Here is a 16,365-nt window from a genome sequence, read left to right on the forward strand (position 1 = left end):
GATGAATCCTCGCCCTTGTCTACTGACCTAGAAACTGATATGGTTGAACCGCAAAAATTAGTACCCCCCCCCCCCCCTCCCCTGAAGATGGCTCATTTCTCTCCCTCCCCACCCCCTCCCTCTATGGACTATGCCCCATCCGATAATGTGGAGGGATGTGATGACGGTGAGGAACTAAATGATGAAAACCAGTATGACACATCATCTGAGCCATCTGATATAGATGACTCTGTTAGTGAATGTGGTAGCCTTAAGGAAGAAGAAACCCCTCCAATCCCTCCCTCCGAGATAAAAAGGTTTCTTAAGGACACATTCCGAAAAAGGAATGTTGTTATAGGAACCTTTTTTCCGGAGCTACCTGATTTTATACATTCCGCTACATTGATGATAAAACGGCCCCACGTTTTAAATTTCAATTCCTCCCAACGTCACCGTTTAAAGAAGTGGTTGCAAAAAGCTAAGAATGAACTGCTATCAAAAAATTGAGTGGTGGTCACTCCTCCTTGTATTTGTAATGAGTTTTTCCATTTGTAGCTTGAATATTAACGGAGGATGTAGCTCTGTCCGTAAAGTTCAAGTAAGGGATTTTTTATTACAGAAGAAAGTTGACATTGCCCTCTTACAAGAGACCCATGCCAACGACTGCTGTGTCGCAGAGTGGTGTAGGCTCTTCCCCGGCCTGTCCTTTTTTAGTAACGGTGACTCCCACAAAGGCGGTGTCGCAATAATTCTTAGCCCCTCCTTTTCGCCTTCATCGCTTAAATTCGACGAAATACACAAGGGATCCCTAGCATCCCTAGAATTCCACTACTGTGGAAAATTTTATACTATTTTTAATATCTATGCCCCAAGTACGCCTGTAGGTCGGCGAGTTTTTTTTAATGACCTTGGGACACACCTAACGTCCCTCGACAGCCAAAACGCCCTAAAAAACCAAGACAATCATGTTTGTATTGGTGGAGATTTTAATTGCACCCTCCAACCCCAACTAGACAGGAACAGTGCAGAGCCCCATCCTGCCTCCACAATCCCTCTCACCAAATTTTTAAAACAAATGAATTTGACAGATATATGGCGGGTACAGCACCCATCAATCGGGCAATACACATGGTGTCGATGCATTCAGAATAATATTGTACTTGCTCGCTTGGACAAGTTTTATATTAATCCTCCACTTGAACGCCTCGTTCTGTCATCCCAAGTTTGCCCATCAGGATTCTCGGACCACAGCGCAACATTTCTCAAAATTTCTGCCCCCTGCCCGAAACACAAGAGTGCTTTTTGGAAATTAATAACAATTTACTTGATGATAGTACCTTTAAGGACATTTTTCTGGAAATTTGGAATATCCTAGTTGCCTCCCAAGGGAATTTCTCAAACCTCAGACAATGGTGGGATAATGCCAAAACGCACATCATACTGTTCTGCCAACAATATCGTGCGTATGGTGTTCAAGAGGAAAGAAAAACCACAACCCTACTTGAAGATGAAATCCTGGAATTACAGGAACAGCTCCAGGGAACTGCAAGTGTGAGCTACCAGGAAATGAGGCAGCAAATTCATGGAAAAACGGCCTTACTGAATTCCATATCTGAAAGGCGAGCACAAAATGCCTTGTTGCGCCTGAAGATGAGGTACATACACGACCTTGATGCTCCAACCAAATTCTTCTTCAGCCTTAAAAGGGGGGCCTCTTCGTCAATGATTACACGCTTGCTCCATGATGGGGAACTCCTTTATGAAGATGGCAGAATCAGGGAATGTGCCCGGAAACATTTTAAACAACGGTTTATGCGGCATGACATTAACCAGGATGCAATATCTGAACTTGTTTCTAACCTTCCAACATTGGCGGAGGATCAGAAGCAGCAGTTGGAGGATCCTCTTAGGTTACCTGAGCTCACCGCTGCCTTGAAGGCCTTGGAACCTGATAAAGCCCCTGGACTGGATCGGCTTACTAGTGAATTTTTCCAGGTTTTTGGGGACGCCATTGGACCTCACCTACTGCGGGTATTGAATGAATGTTTAGAGGACGGACAACTGCCGTGGAGTTGCCGGAGAGCAGTCACCACCTTAATTCCTAAGAAAGCGGACACTCAACTTATAGAGAACTGGCGTCCTATTTCTGTTTTATGTACGGATTATAAAATTTTAGCCAAAGCCTTGTCTAATCGAATGAAACCTTTTATGAATGTACTAATAGGAGAACATCAATCCTTTTGTATTCCTGGACGTACTATTTTTAATAATGTCTTTCTTATCCGTGATACCATTCGGTTTTGTAACATTTTTAATACGAATGTTGGCCTGTTTTTCATTGACCAAGGAAAAGCCTTTGACTGTATTGACCACATGTACCTTTTTAGAGTTTTGGAGAATTTTGGGTTTGGGCCTATTTTTATCTCGTACGTTAAACTTTTGTATTGTAATATATCCAGTGTTCTTAAAATTAATCAAGTATTGTGTAGCCCCATTGCTGTACAACGGGGAGTACGGCAAGGTTGCCCGCTATCTGGACTTTTATACTCTCTTGCCATTGAACCTCTTCTGCTCCAATTACGTACGCACATTTCTGGCTTCACTGAATCAATTCTTACCACACCGCTAAAAGTCTCTGCCTATGCAGATGATGTCTGTATTTATATAAAAAATAGTGCTGACGTCACTGCGGTGGCTCAGGCACTAAAGACATATTGTCAGGCTTGTTCAGGCCAGGTAAACTGGAAGAAGAGTGAAGCCCTTTGGATAGGACCTGGAGATTGCCCGCCAATTGTCCTACCAGGAGGAGTGAACTGGCAGAAAAGTGGCATCAAATACCTCGGTATTTTCCTAGGAGACAACACCTTTGAGCAGCAGAACTGGGTGGGGTTACCGGACAAGGTAATGGCAAAACTGGCCCGTTGGAAAGGACTTCTTTCTCACCTTTCGTACCGCGGAAGAACTCTCGTCATTAACAATCTTGTTGCCTCTATGCTATGGCATAAGATGATATGCCTACAACTGCCCGGGAGCCTTCTTATTACACTGCAAAAGAGCATTGTCGACTTTTTCTGGAGCGGCAAACACTGGCTCCAACCCCCCGTGGCATACTTACCACTCACTGAAGGTGGCCAAGGTCTTATTGATATCCGCAGCCGGATTATGGTCTTCCGGCTTCATATCGTGCGCCAACTTGTATATGGAGATGAAGCCCTAAGCTGGAGGCCTCTGGCTAACTGCATATTGCAGCTTACATGCAAGCTGGGCTACTGCCGAGAACTTTTCTTGATGAACCCTCATCAAATCGATTCATCCTTGCTGCCCACCTTTTACCAAGGGGTGATGAACGCCTGGCAAGCCCTGTCCTTTTCCTGTGAAATGGCAACATACAACATGGAAATGTTGTTGAATGAGCCCCTATGCTACAACCCCTTCCTGGAAAACAGCTTGAATAATAGGGGACTCGTTCAACGTTTTGTTGATGCCAAGCTGCTGCGAGTGAAAGACCTCATGACAGAGTCTGGGAGCTGCCGGCTGAGTGCTGCCGCTGTGGCACAAAAAACCGGAATAAAATCTGTCAGGATCATCTCGCGGTTCCTTCAAGGGATATCCACAACGTATCGTAATACCTGCGAGGAACTTGGCCCTTCCCCCGAGGAAACAGCGGGTGACTTCCCCAAACTCCTAGTCTTCAGCCCGCCACTTAATCTGTCCCCTGGCCTGAACAGCCCTGATGATACTGCATTATCCCTTCCCGCCTTTCCAAAGAAAACTTTGTACAACGCGTACGTTTAAATTTTATACGCAAAAACATTTCTGAGCACCCGAGGCTTCGATGGCGGGATTTTTTACCCCCAATATCCCCCAATTGCCCCCAACTGGCGGAGTTTTTATCTCTTGCCTACTCCAAAGTATGTTGGAGATATTCAATGGAAACCTGTACACTGGATTTTACCTTATAATGTTTTACTGAACCAGTTTTCTACTGCTAACTCTAATCTATGCCCTTTCTGTGCATCCATTGAAACCCTACCGCATATATACCTTGAGTGTGAACGATTGCAACCTCTTTTTACATTCCTTCAGGAACGCTTTGTGAAGCTCGGTTCCCTCTTCAATCACAATGTTTTTATTGATGGTGTTTTAGGACCGTCCTCCCTTAGGAATGTGGTTTTAATGAACTTTTTAATTGGTCAGGCCAAGTTTGCAATTTACAAATCCAGGAAGAAAAAAATGGGAAACGCTTCTGACTCGTCATATGATGTACTGCTCACCTTTAAGGCTCTTGTAAATGCAAGACTAAAGCTAGAATACCGGTTTTAAAAAAAATGAACAAGAATTTAACATGTTTTAAAGAAAAGTGGGTTTTTAATGATGTCATATGCACACTTGATGATGATTTGATAATAACTTTTCCTTGAGACCATTTTATTGTGTTTTGTTTCTTTGTGACTGTACATAACTGATTTTTTTCACTCTTGTAATAAAAGGAAGAAACAGTCAGTCCCTCTCCTCTCCTCTTCTCTTCTCTCTCTCTCTCTCTCCTCTCTCTCTCTCTCTCTCTCCCCCTCTCCCCCTGTTGTTGGGCGTGGAAGATGGCGTGTGCTCGTGTTTGTGTGTTGTAGCTCCTGGCTCGTGTTGTTTTCGTCCTCTCCCCACCTCCATTTTTACCTTTCCCCTTCCTTGGTTTTTTTTCCTTTTGTCATGTCTGTTGACCTTTTTCCTCCCTTCCTGCTTCGTTACCACCTGTCCCTCTTTTTCCCCTCCTTCGAGACAGAGAGAGGGAGAGCCAGCACGGTGAGGGTTTGTTTAAACCACGTTTTTTCCTAACGTGGTTTAAACCGTGCTTTCGTTTTTAGTTATTTAATATATATTTTTTCTATTCTTTTTCTTTAGGATCATACAACTCTATTTGCTTTCACTTCGTTTCTCCTTTGACGATATGGCTAATAGGAGTAGCCAAAGGCCTGCCGATCGTGTTACCGATGAGGGTTTATCGCGTAAGCACGGGCTGTGCCTTGTCCCGCCGGAGGGAGTTGAAATGGCTGATATTTTGCTCGCGATTGGGGATTTGATCGACGTGAGTAACATTCGTGCCGCGTCCCGTATTAATCACAAAATTGTGGTATTTATTTCGCAAATAAGTCTGGCCGATATTGTTGTGCAGAACGTTTTGACCTTGGGAGGCGATCTGTTTGTTCCTGTGTCGTCGATGGACACGCCGGCAGTTAAAGTCATTCTGAGCATTGTTCCGCCTTTTCTAGGAAATGAGGAAATCCTACACAAGCTAGGTGAGTTTGGCACTGTCGTCTCTCGAATCATTAGGGTTCCTCTACGTACGAAAACGGCAGGTTGAAGCACGTACAATCGTTTAGACGTTTTTGTTTTGTTGTTTTAAAAGACGCAGCGAAGGAGTTGAGCACCTCCCACACCTTTAAAGTAGGCGAGCATGAATATAGAATCTTCATGGCGACCGAGACCTTGATCTGCTATGGATGTGGAGCACACGGACACACCAAGCAGTATTGTCCAGACGCCAAGAAGACGTACGCCACAGCAGCTGGGTCGGCCCCCCCTGTGACTGATGCAGTGCCCCCCGTTCATGAGCCTGGTGGGGTACAGAGATCCACACCAGAAGACCAGGGTGTGGCAAGTGGTGGCGGTGTTGCTGAGGTTAGTGCAGCAGGGGAGCACCCAGTCGATGTGGACAAGAGGCTGCGACCTCAAGATAATATGGTTTTTGAGGAGGTATTGATGAAAGGCACCGAGGCTAAGAGGAACCTAAAACGTACCTTTTTGAGCGCCGAGGTGGAAGACAAAGGTAGCAAAGTGATACTCGTACAAACAAACAGTATCTCAGACTATCCTGATGATTCTCGGCAAGCTGGGCAGGGTGGTGACGAAACAGAGGAGAGTAGGACTTCACCCCTTGCTCTTGTTGAAGAAAATCAAAGCACCAGTATTGGTTGTGATGATGGGACCATTGTCCCTTGTGACAACGAGCAGTCCCAGGTCCTGAGTGACAACGGTTGTTGCTCACATCCGGTTGAAACGACCAAGGATGATGGTCCAAGCAGACCTATGGTGGCACAGATGTGCCCCTGGTGATGCAACAAGAAGACTGCAGTGGTGATGACACAGAAGGTGTGCCAGCTCCTGACACACAACAAAGGAGTTTCAACGTTGATGTGGTTAGGGAGCTGGATGAGGAAGCTCAAAGCCTTGTGTCTGTGAATGATCATCAGGGAGAAGAACAGATGGAAGCAACAAAGGAAAACGTCATCAGTTTCCTAAACGAGACGTTTAGGCAACGCTACGTTGTGATCAAAGACCATTTTCTCCGATGTGAAAACTTTCATCAGGGCTGCAAGACCCCTCCTGCAAAGAAATGACCCAATGGAAATCTCGGAGGCCCAATTTCAGCGTCTTCGGAAAGCGGTCACAAAGGCGAATAAGGAATTGCAGGCGGAGGGTGAGCTACCTTTGTAAATGGCATTGCGAGAGATATGTATCGCATCCCTGAATATCAATGGGGGTTGTACCCCCTTACGAAAAATTCAGACAATTCAGGCGATGGAGAGGGTGAAAGCCGACATCATCCTGATACAGGAGACTCATGCTACGAACACCCTGGTTGCTGAATGAGGAAAACTTTATCGAGGGCAGTGGTGGCTGAGTGGTTTTACCACACCCAAAGCTGGTGTTGCCATCGCCTTGAGTGATAGAATCCCTGCTCGGAAGATTGTCTTTAAGGAAATTTATAAGGGACATCTGATAGCGGTGGATTTCTATTGCAACACGCAAAGGATCATCATTGTGAACGTATATGCACCGAGTGAGCCCATGGAAAGAAGTGTTCTTTTCCACTCTGCATGACTTTGTAAAAGGACAGGAGACAACCGCTTTCATCTGTATTGCTGGTGATTTCAATTGCACTATCAATCCTTCCGTAGACAGGACCGGTCATGAACCCCATCCGGCTTCTACAAGGATTTTGGAGAACATCATCAAAAATCAGCATTTGAAAGATGTTTGGAGGTTGCAACACCCAACTTCACGGTGCGAAACGTGGTGCAGATGCCATGATGGGAGGATATCAATGGCAAGGCTCGACAGATTCTACGTGAATAAGCCAATGCTAAATGTGATGGCCACAACCCAGATACTCCCAACTGGTTTCACAGACCATTACCTGGTTTCAATGGGTTTTAATTTGCCTCTGGCCTCAGGTGGTAGTGCGTATTGGTCACTTAATACCCACCTGCTGAATGATATGAGATTCAAAGAGGCTTTTCGAGCCGTTTGGGAAAGAATTCGGTCCTCCAAATTTGAGCATGCTAACCTCCGACTGTGGTGGGACCTCGCAAAGGGTCAGGTCAAATCGTTCTGTCAACAATATAGTCTTTATGCCACTAAATTGAAAAATCTCTCGATTGATTCATTAAAGGCTGAAATTGCAGCCCTGGAGGAAAACATGAATACGGCTGGGAAAGACACAACAGGTGACCAGCTGCTATGGACTAAAAAGGCAATGTTGACTGAACTGGTACGGCAGCGAGCAATGGGCACCCTGGTATGCATGAGAATGAGTTTTTTTTAACGTTGGATATGCCAAATAAGGCCTTGTTTGGTTTGGAGAACTCTGTCACAAAATCACAACAGATTCACGGGCTACGTGCTGCTAATGGGTCAATAGTGACCTCCCAACAGGAGATTAAGTCTGTTTTGAAGGGTTTTTATACAAACTTGTACTCCCCCCAGAGCATAAGTAATGAGACCTTGCAGGAGCTGACTACTGGGCTTCCAAGACTTGAGGAGGACCAGCAACGCACATTGAACATGTCAGTTTCGGCTGCTGAACTTGAAACTGCTATGCGGAGCTTGAAGGATGGTAAAACCTCTGGGATTGATGGTTTGCCTGGAGAGTTCTATAAGACTTTTTGGAACCTTGTGGGACCTGACCTGCTTGAGGTATTTGATGAATGCCTTCATGTTGGAGAGCTTCCCCTGTCCTGCAGAAGAGCAGTCATGTGCCTGTTGCCAAAGGCTGGGGACACTCAACTAGTCGAGAACTGGCGGCCTGTCTCATTGCTGTGTGCGGATTACTAGCTTTTGTCGAAGGTTTTAGCAAACCGTTTGGGAACTGTGATCAGCTCTATTGTGCACCCTGACCAGACCTACTGTGTACCAGGAAGGTCAATTTATGACAATATTTTTCTGATAAGGGATATTATTTCTTGTAATAAGTACTTGCGTGCCAGTTTTGGGTTGTTGTTTCTTGACCAAACAAAGGCTTTTGATCTGATCGTGTTGATCATACATATTTGTTTTCTGTTCTGGAGCGGATGGGTTTTGGCGAAACTTTCATTTCCTATGTTAAGCTGTTATACACTAACACCTTCTGCATGATGAAAGTAAACAACAGTTTATGTCCCCCTTTTCCTTTCCGTCGGGGTATCCGTCAAGGTTGTCCCCTTTCTGGACTTCTGTATATAATTGCCCTTGAACCATTCTTAGCATCCATCAGGCAGCGAATAACTCAGGATGTGGGAGCCGTTTTTGGTTCAAGATTTGTGGTCACAGCTTATGCTGATGATGTATGTGTTCTGATTAAGGGCCCAAGTAGTGTTGCTGCGGTGCAGCGTTGCTTTAAAGACTACTCTGCGGCCTCTTCTGCCAAAGTAAATTGGGGCAAGAGTGTAGCCTTATGGTGCAGTTCAGATAACCTTTCTTTAACACTGCCACCGTCACTCCCACATAATTTAGAGTGGAAAACAGATGGGGTCAAATATCTTGGTGTCTATCTCGGCAACCAGGAAGTAGAAACGAAGAACTGGGAAGGAATGATTGAACAAATTACACACCGGTTGAAACGATGGGAAGGACTGCTGCGATCCCTTTCTTATAAAGGCCGCACTCTTGTTATAAATAACTTGATAGCAGCAAGATTATGGCATAAACTAATTGCCTTGCAGCCACCCAAGGAGTTGATACCAGCCATCCAGCGGGTCTTGGTTAATTTCTTTTGGAATGGATACCACTGGCTTCGGCCGCAAGTACTGTACCATCCTCGGAAGGAGGGTGGACATGGAATTGTGGATGTGTCCACCCGGCTTATGGTTTTTCGCCTACAGTCTGTGCAACGTCTGTTGTATGCTGAAGAGCTGCCCTGGCGCTCATTTGCGTTTTTCTTGTTGCAACAAGCGGGAGGCCTGTGTTATGATAGGCACTTGTTCCTGGTGAACCTTGACCGTGTCAGCTTAGTTTCAATCCCAACTTTTTATCAGGGTTTGCTGAGAGTTTGGAAAGGTTTTGGGGTTCATCGTTGCCTTGAGGCTTATAATTTCCGGATGTTTATCCAAGAGCCTATTTTCTATAACGGGTTTTTTTCCATGCATTCTTCATAGTCCGACTTTGATTCGGAAATTTACTCAAGGAGGAATTGGCAAAGTTTGTGACCTGAGGGATACATCTGGGACAAAATGGATGTCTGCTGGCAGGGTGGCGGCCATTCTTGGTTTAAGATCCGTGCGTATTGTCAGCCAAATTATACACATCGTCAAGAGGAAGTTTAAGGAGTTAAATATTGGCTGGGAAGGTATAAACAATGTCGAGGATTTTCGGCTGTCTTTCCCTGAAATGAAGGTGCTCCCAGCTCTCCAGTCGGATGGTGAACTTGTATCTCATTTTCATTTGGTAACAAAGGCGGGTATTCACAAGCTCCTTCGAGAAAACCAAGCATCACCCTTCTCCGGAGTGGTGCGAGTGGCCTTGTGGTCAGAAAGGTTAGGGCCAGGGTCTCCTGCCACGCCACTGTGGCCTAATATGTACAAACTACCTATTTACGGGTTCCTCGCAGATATCCAGTGGAGACTAGCACATTGGGCTCTCCCTACGAACACCTTTGTTCATCACCTTGACAGCTCAGTGCCAGTAGCATGCCCCTTCTGTGTACAGAAGGAGGATCTCTTTCATGCCTATGTGAAATGCGAAAGACTACTACCTCTTTTCTCGATTCTCACACACCTTTTTGATCAGTTGTCTTTTCCTTTTACTTCACACTCTTTTATTTTTGGTGTATCTTTCAGACCCTCCTGCAAGGACTCTGGTGTTCTCCTAAACTTCTTAGCTGCTGTAGCAAAATATTCAATATATAAATCAAGGAAAATTAAAATTGATAATGGGCATGGATTTGATGTTGTTCCTATGTTTAAAGGGCTGGTGTCTGCAAGAATAAGGTTAGAGTTTGATTATTATGTGGCGAATTAAAATGTCAAACTCTTTGAGTGCAAATGGTGTATTAATGAAGCCTTATGTGTTGTGAATGAATCGAATTTGTACTTTTCTTTTTAACATTAAGAACTGTTGTTTTTTTTCTCTCCTGTAAAAATGTAACTTGACCTGGTGTGTTTTTTTGTGAAATAAATGGTGTTGCAAATTCAAAATTCTCTCTTTCTTTTTCTCTCTCTCTCTCTCTCTCTCTCTCTCTCTCTCTCTCTCTCTCTCTCTCTCTCTCTCTCCCTCTCTCTCTCCCTCTCCCTCTCCCTCTCCCTCCCCGTTGCTGCGCGGCGTTTCTCGTGGTGCACGTCGGGTGGTAGCGCTGCCCTTTCTCCCGCTCTGTTCTTTACTCTCTTTAATCTACACATTTCATTTCTTGAGAGTGAGAGAGCGCACTCGATCCCGCATTGCTTGTTTGCTTCAAGGTATCGAGTGTTTCCCCATGCCCGTGGCCATGGCGAACATCGAGGATTTTTCCGGTTTGGAAAAGTTGAGTCGGAAAAATGGTTTGTCGTGCACACCACCTTCCGAGGTGACGGTGGAGCAGATCGTTTTGTGTGTCAGTAAATGTATCGGTATGCACAATGTAATTGCTGCATCGAGGATGAATCGGCGCGTCGTCATCTTCGTCTCGAAAGAGGAAATGGTGACGCAGCTCTTCGAAAACGGTTTGACTGTCGAGCCGGATATCTTCGTGTTTGTTTCACTGTTGGATGCACCTTCGGTGAAAGTAATCGTGTCCAATATTCCGCCTTTCATCCGACACGAGCAGATTAAGACTGCTTTGGAGCAGTATGGTAACGTCGTGTCGAAAATAACTTTCATTCCTGTTCGATTTAAGGATCAGCAGGTAAAACATGTTCTGTCCTTCCGACGTCAATTATTTATTATTTTAAAGCCGGGAATTCGCAATTTGGAGGTGATGTTGAAAATTAAACACGACGACTATACATACCGGGTGTTTGCTACGTCACAGAGCTTGGTATGTTTTAAATGTGGTCAGCACGGACATGTTAAAAACGAATGTCCCAGTAGCGTGTCTGAACAGCCAAGGGGGGAGTCTGAAAAGGAAAGTGAACCTGTGCCAGGTAACGAGGCTCCCACAGAGCCAGATGAAACTGCTGAAAATCAAACCGAGGATACGAGCGGCTTTTGTGTTGTTACACGAGGAAAACGAAGGCACCAAGGTTCAAGTACAGTCGAGCCTGTTTCATATGCTGAAGCAGTCGCAGTGAAGAGGGTCTCACTCAATAGGAATGAGGGTAGTCCGAACCTCCTCGGTGCTGAGTCCTGTCGTCCTCCTCCTGGTGAGGAGGAGGCTATGGAGCACTGGAGCAGCAACATGTCTTGTCAGGTGATGCTCCAAGTGGAGGTAAACCTTCTGCAGACTGTACATCAGTAAATGATGAGCTTAGGCATGACAGTCAAACAATAGGTGTACCTGGTACTCCAGAAACCTCTGAAGAGGTAACCAAGGTTGCGGGGGAAAGATCCGTTACCTGACGAATTGATTTTCGTTAAGCCAATGCCAGTGTCCAATGCACCTGTACAGGTAAAAGACCGCGTTATTGAGCAGGAGTCGTGCGATTCGGACGACACGTGTTCGAGTTTGGATCCTAATGAGATAGGGGGTGCAGCTGAGGATTCGCAGGACTGCGAGGACTTAGATGCCCTCTCTCCTACCGAAGTAATTAAATTTCTTAATAATACTTTTTGGAAAAAGATAAAACTTGTTGAATTTTTCCCACAATTGGACAAGTTCCAAGTCACTGCATCTCGCATCATAAGCGATCCGACAGCCTATGGTGCTAATGAGTCTCAAGTGTACAGACTGAAAACATTTGTTTCCGTAGCAACGAAAGAACTTCGACGATCTGCCACTTGATAAACTCTTAAAACTCCTTATGGTTTTATCTATTGCGAGTATAAACATAAACGGGGGCCGTGCTTCTATACGGAAGACACATTTACGGGTATTATTGGAGCAAAGGCATGTAGACATCGCCTTTCTGCAAGATGTACGTTGTGGTGATACCTGTTCAGCCGAATGGCAGAATACAATAAGAGGTTTTTGGTTTTTCAGTTCATTTGATTGTCCTAGAGCTGGAGTCGCTTTCTGGTTTAGATCAGGAATCTCATCCGGCCAAATAGCATTTCATGAAGTCAGGCGAGGTCATTTGGCCTTTGTTGTTTTTTCTTATGGAGGCCATAAGATCACATTGTTGAATGCCTATGTCCCAAGTGATCCTTCTCAAAGAAAAGAATATTTTTCCCTTCTTGATAATTGTTTAGCCCAAATTGATTTTGGTGGTCTTGTCTGCCTAGCTGGTGATTTCAATTGTACCTTAGAGCCATCTTTGGACCGTAATGGTATAGAACCTCACCCTGAGAGTGCAAAACATTTGGCGGCTCGACTAGTAAAATATCACCTGGTTGATGGGTGGAGATTGCAGCACCCTGGGGTTAAGCAATTTTCATGGTGCCAAGCCTCTAATAACAGAGTTTCCTTTGCTCGGTTAGATAAATTTTACATCAATAATGGGTTTTGGAATTTGATTTTGTCAACGGCGATTTTTCCCTCTGGTTTTTCGGATCATCATTTGGTTTCTCTAAAATTGATTTTTCCCTCCGCCCCTCGTACGAGTGCCTATTGGGCCTCAATGTGGAACTGCTAGAAGAACCGCATTTTTGTAATGCATTCAGAGATTTTTTGGGAGTCTCTCCATGCTAGGAAAAACACTTTCCAGAGCAGGAGGCAATGGTGGGATATTGCAAAAACCCATATCAAAATTTTTTGTAAACAATATATAAATCTATCACTCGAGGGATAATTTTTTTATGATTTCTAAACTTGAAAAAGAGATTCTAGAACTGCAAGCAAATCCTACCAAGTTAAGTAGCAGCACAAAAGAATACAAAGATTTTGTAAGCAAGAAGGAGCTGCTTCATCGCCTTGTTAAAGAACGAGCACAAGGGGCTTTAGTTCGGCTAAGAACGAAAAACTTAAAACTTCTTGACTCTCCTTCTAAGTATTTCTTCTCCTTGGAGAATAAGAATAAAGCACAACAGCAAATGCTATCATTGCAATCACCAGATGGTGGGATTGTAAGTCAACCTAAAATTATCAGAAGGTTAGTAAGTGATTATTTTTCCTCTCTTTTGTGTGCTAAAGAAGTTGATTTAGATGTTGCACATACCTTTGTTGAACCATTGCCCAAGTTGTGTGAATCGCAGCGAGTCTCGCTGGAGAGCACTATTACCCTGGGGGAATTGAGGCGCGTGCTTTTCGGTGTACCAACTGGTAAATCTCCTGGACTGGATGGCATTCCTCATGAATTCTATGAAGCTTTTCGGTACATTATTGGAGCTGAGCTTTTGGAAGTGCTCCAAGAAAGTTTACAAGTTGGGGAACTTCCCCTAAGTTGCAGACGAGCAGTTGTGTCCTTGCTACCAAAGAAAGGGGACACTCAGCTACTTCGGAATTGGCGTCCAGTCTCCCTACTGTGCACCGACTACAAAATATTCTCCAAAGTCCTTGCCTCACGCTTAAAATCCGTCGTCCACTCGCTTGTCCACCCCGATCAAACTTGTTGCATGCCTGGACGATCGATATATGACAATATTGGTGCTGTTCGTGACATTTCTGACGTGTGTGACTGCCTACGCAAGAGCACAGGCCTCGTGTGCCTCGTTCTATAGACCAATAACACGCTTTTGATCGTGTAGATCACAAATATTTATTTGCTGTTCTGAAGGGTTTTGGTTTTGGTCCCACCTTTATATCATGCTTTCCCACCTTTCCAAAGGTCCCACCTTTATATCATATCAGTTATTATATCATAATATTTATAGTTTGGTAAAAGTTAATAATGAACTGATTTCTCCTTTTTCTGTTTCAAGGGGTATAAGGCAGGGATGTCCCTTGTCTGGTCTCCTTTATATTCTTGCCATTGAGCCTCTTTTAGTTCGGTTTCGTGAGAAATTTTTGGGTTTCTCCGTTTCCCCTAATGCTCCCCCTATAAAGGTTGTAGCATATGCAGATGACATCTGCACTACAATACAGTCTCAAGATGATGTAACAGAGTTAATCAGAGCTCTCAATAATTTTAGTCTTGCTTGTTTGGCCAAGGTGAACTGGTCAAAGAGTTGTGCCACCTTCTTTGGATTACCTTCAGGTTTTTCTTTCCCGCCACTGCCAGGAAATTTGTCCTGGAAGAATGATGGCGTTTACCATTTGGGCGTGCACCTCGGTGATTCCCGATGCATTCAAAAAAACTGGGATGGATTAATTGAGAAAGTGCATTCTAAGCTGCAAAAATGGAAAGGGCTTCTTTGCAACCTATCCTATCATGGAAGAGCATTGGTGATCAATAACTTGGTCACTTCTACCCTGTGGCACAGGTTTATGGTCTTACAGCCACCAAAATGGCTCATCAAAACCATCCAGAAACATTTAGTTGATTTTTTTCTGGGGTGGTAAACACTGGCTCCGACCAGGCGTGCTCAGCCTTCCACGTAATGAGGGGGGTCAAGGGCTCGTTGATGTCAACAGCAGGCTCATGACTTTCCGCCTTCTTTTTGTGAAGAAGTTTCTTTACAGACCCATGCATTGGGAGAGTTTAACCTTGTGTTTGCTAAAGCAAGCAGGTCAGCTGGGATATGGTCACGAACTGTTTTTGCTTGATCTCCCGAAGATCGATGTCTCATCACTTCCGCTGTACATGCAGAGTGTCATCAACGCCTGGCAAGCCTTGTCGTTGCGTCGTGAGACCGGTTCCATTACCACCTCGAAGTTCCTCAACGAACCAATCTTCTACAACCACCTTTTTTCAGCCATTCCTTCTTCCAGGACTTTTGTCCAGTACTTTGTGGGGTCAGATCTTCTCTCTGTCCGTAATTTGTTGGACTTTCAAAGAGAAAGATGGAAGTCTGCTCACGAAATTTCTGCCAGCTCTGGTTTCAGGTCCATTAGGATTATTGGCCAGATTTTTTTTGCTATCTCAAGAGCAGCAAATAATCTTGGAGTAGAGTTCAGGAGCCTGTTTGAGCCTGCGGGTTTGCTTGACCAATATGCTTTCCCTGTTTTGCTTTTGAATTTTAATGGCAAATTTGTACCCCTTAGCTCCATTGAGATATGGGCGTTGCATGAATGTTGTGTGCGCTTTATTTTTGCCGATTTTGTAAAAGGCCCTTTTGGAGTTCAGTGGAGAGAGCACCTGTCAACTCCTTCACCTATTACTCCTGTGTGGCACAGTCTATATGCACCCCCAATCTCCAAGCGTACGGGCGACCTGCAATGGAGACTTGCGCATTGGAATCTTCCTCATAACATTTTGCTGCACAAATTTTCAAATGACATTTCTGAAGTGTGCCCCTTTTGTGAAAGTCGTGAAACGCTTTATCATGCATATGTTGGGTGCAGAAGACTTGTTCCTTTGTTTAAGTTTTTGCATGCCAATATTTTGAAAATGAGGCTTTCTTTTTCTTCTGTTGAATTTATTTGTGGTTATCCTATTTCTGCTGTGCATAAGTCCGAAACTGCTTTAGCGAACGTTTTGGTTGCTGAAGGAAAAATGGCAATTTACAAAACAAGGAAAAAGAAGGTGGTGAATTTTCTTTTTGTAATATTTTGTTGACCTTGAAAGTCCTGATTATTTCTCGGATACAGCTTGAGTACCTGTATTGCAGCAAGTACGGAAAAGAATAAGAATTTTATGATAGATGGTGCGTTAAAAATGTTATTTGTTCTGTGAGGAACGAAACGCTTAATTTTGCTTTTTGATGTATTCATAGCTCTTGCATGAGCATTTCCTTTAAAATTGTTTGTGTTTTTTTCACGTTTGGTTTGTAAAATATTTTTGTACTTGCTGGTTTCTTTTAAATATCCTTTGCTCCTTTTTGGTGTATTTATGATCCTTATGCAAATGTTTCTTTAAACTGGTTGCTCTGTTTACAACTACTTTGTGAAAGGTTTTTTTTATACTTTTATAATAAAAGGACGCAAAAGTCTCAAAAAAACAAAACAAAAAAGTCTCTCTCTCTCTCTCTCTCTCTCTCTGTCTCTGTCTCTGTCTCTGTCTCTGTCTCTGTCTCTTTCTGTCTCTTTCT

At 44.1% G+C, this 16,365-nt stretch overlaps 1 protein-coding gene across 5 annotated transcripts in view; it reads right to left on the bottom strand.

Moving 5' to 3' along the window:
* Window positions 1-16,365, bottom strand: part of LOC137431859 (sterol O-acyltransferase 1) — a 97,992-nt gene that overhangs the window by 64,692 nt on the left and 16,935 nt on the right. The window lies entirely within an intron of this gene.

Source organism: Myxine glutinosa, chromosome 7 (assembly GCF_964187855.1).
Source record: "Myxine glutinosa chromosome 7, kmMyxGlut1.1, whole genome shotgun sequence".
NCBI lineage: Eukaryota > Metazoa > Chordata > Myxini > Myxiniformes > Myxinidae > Myxine > Myxine glutinosa.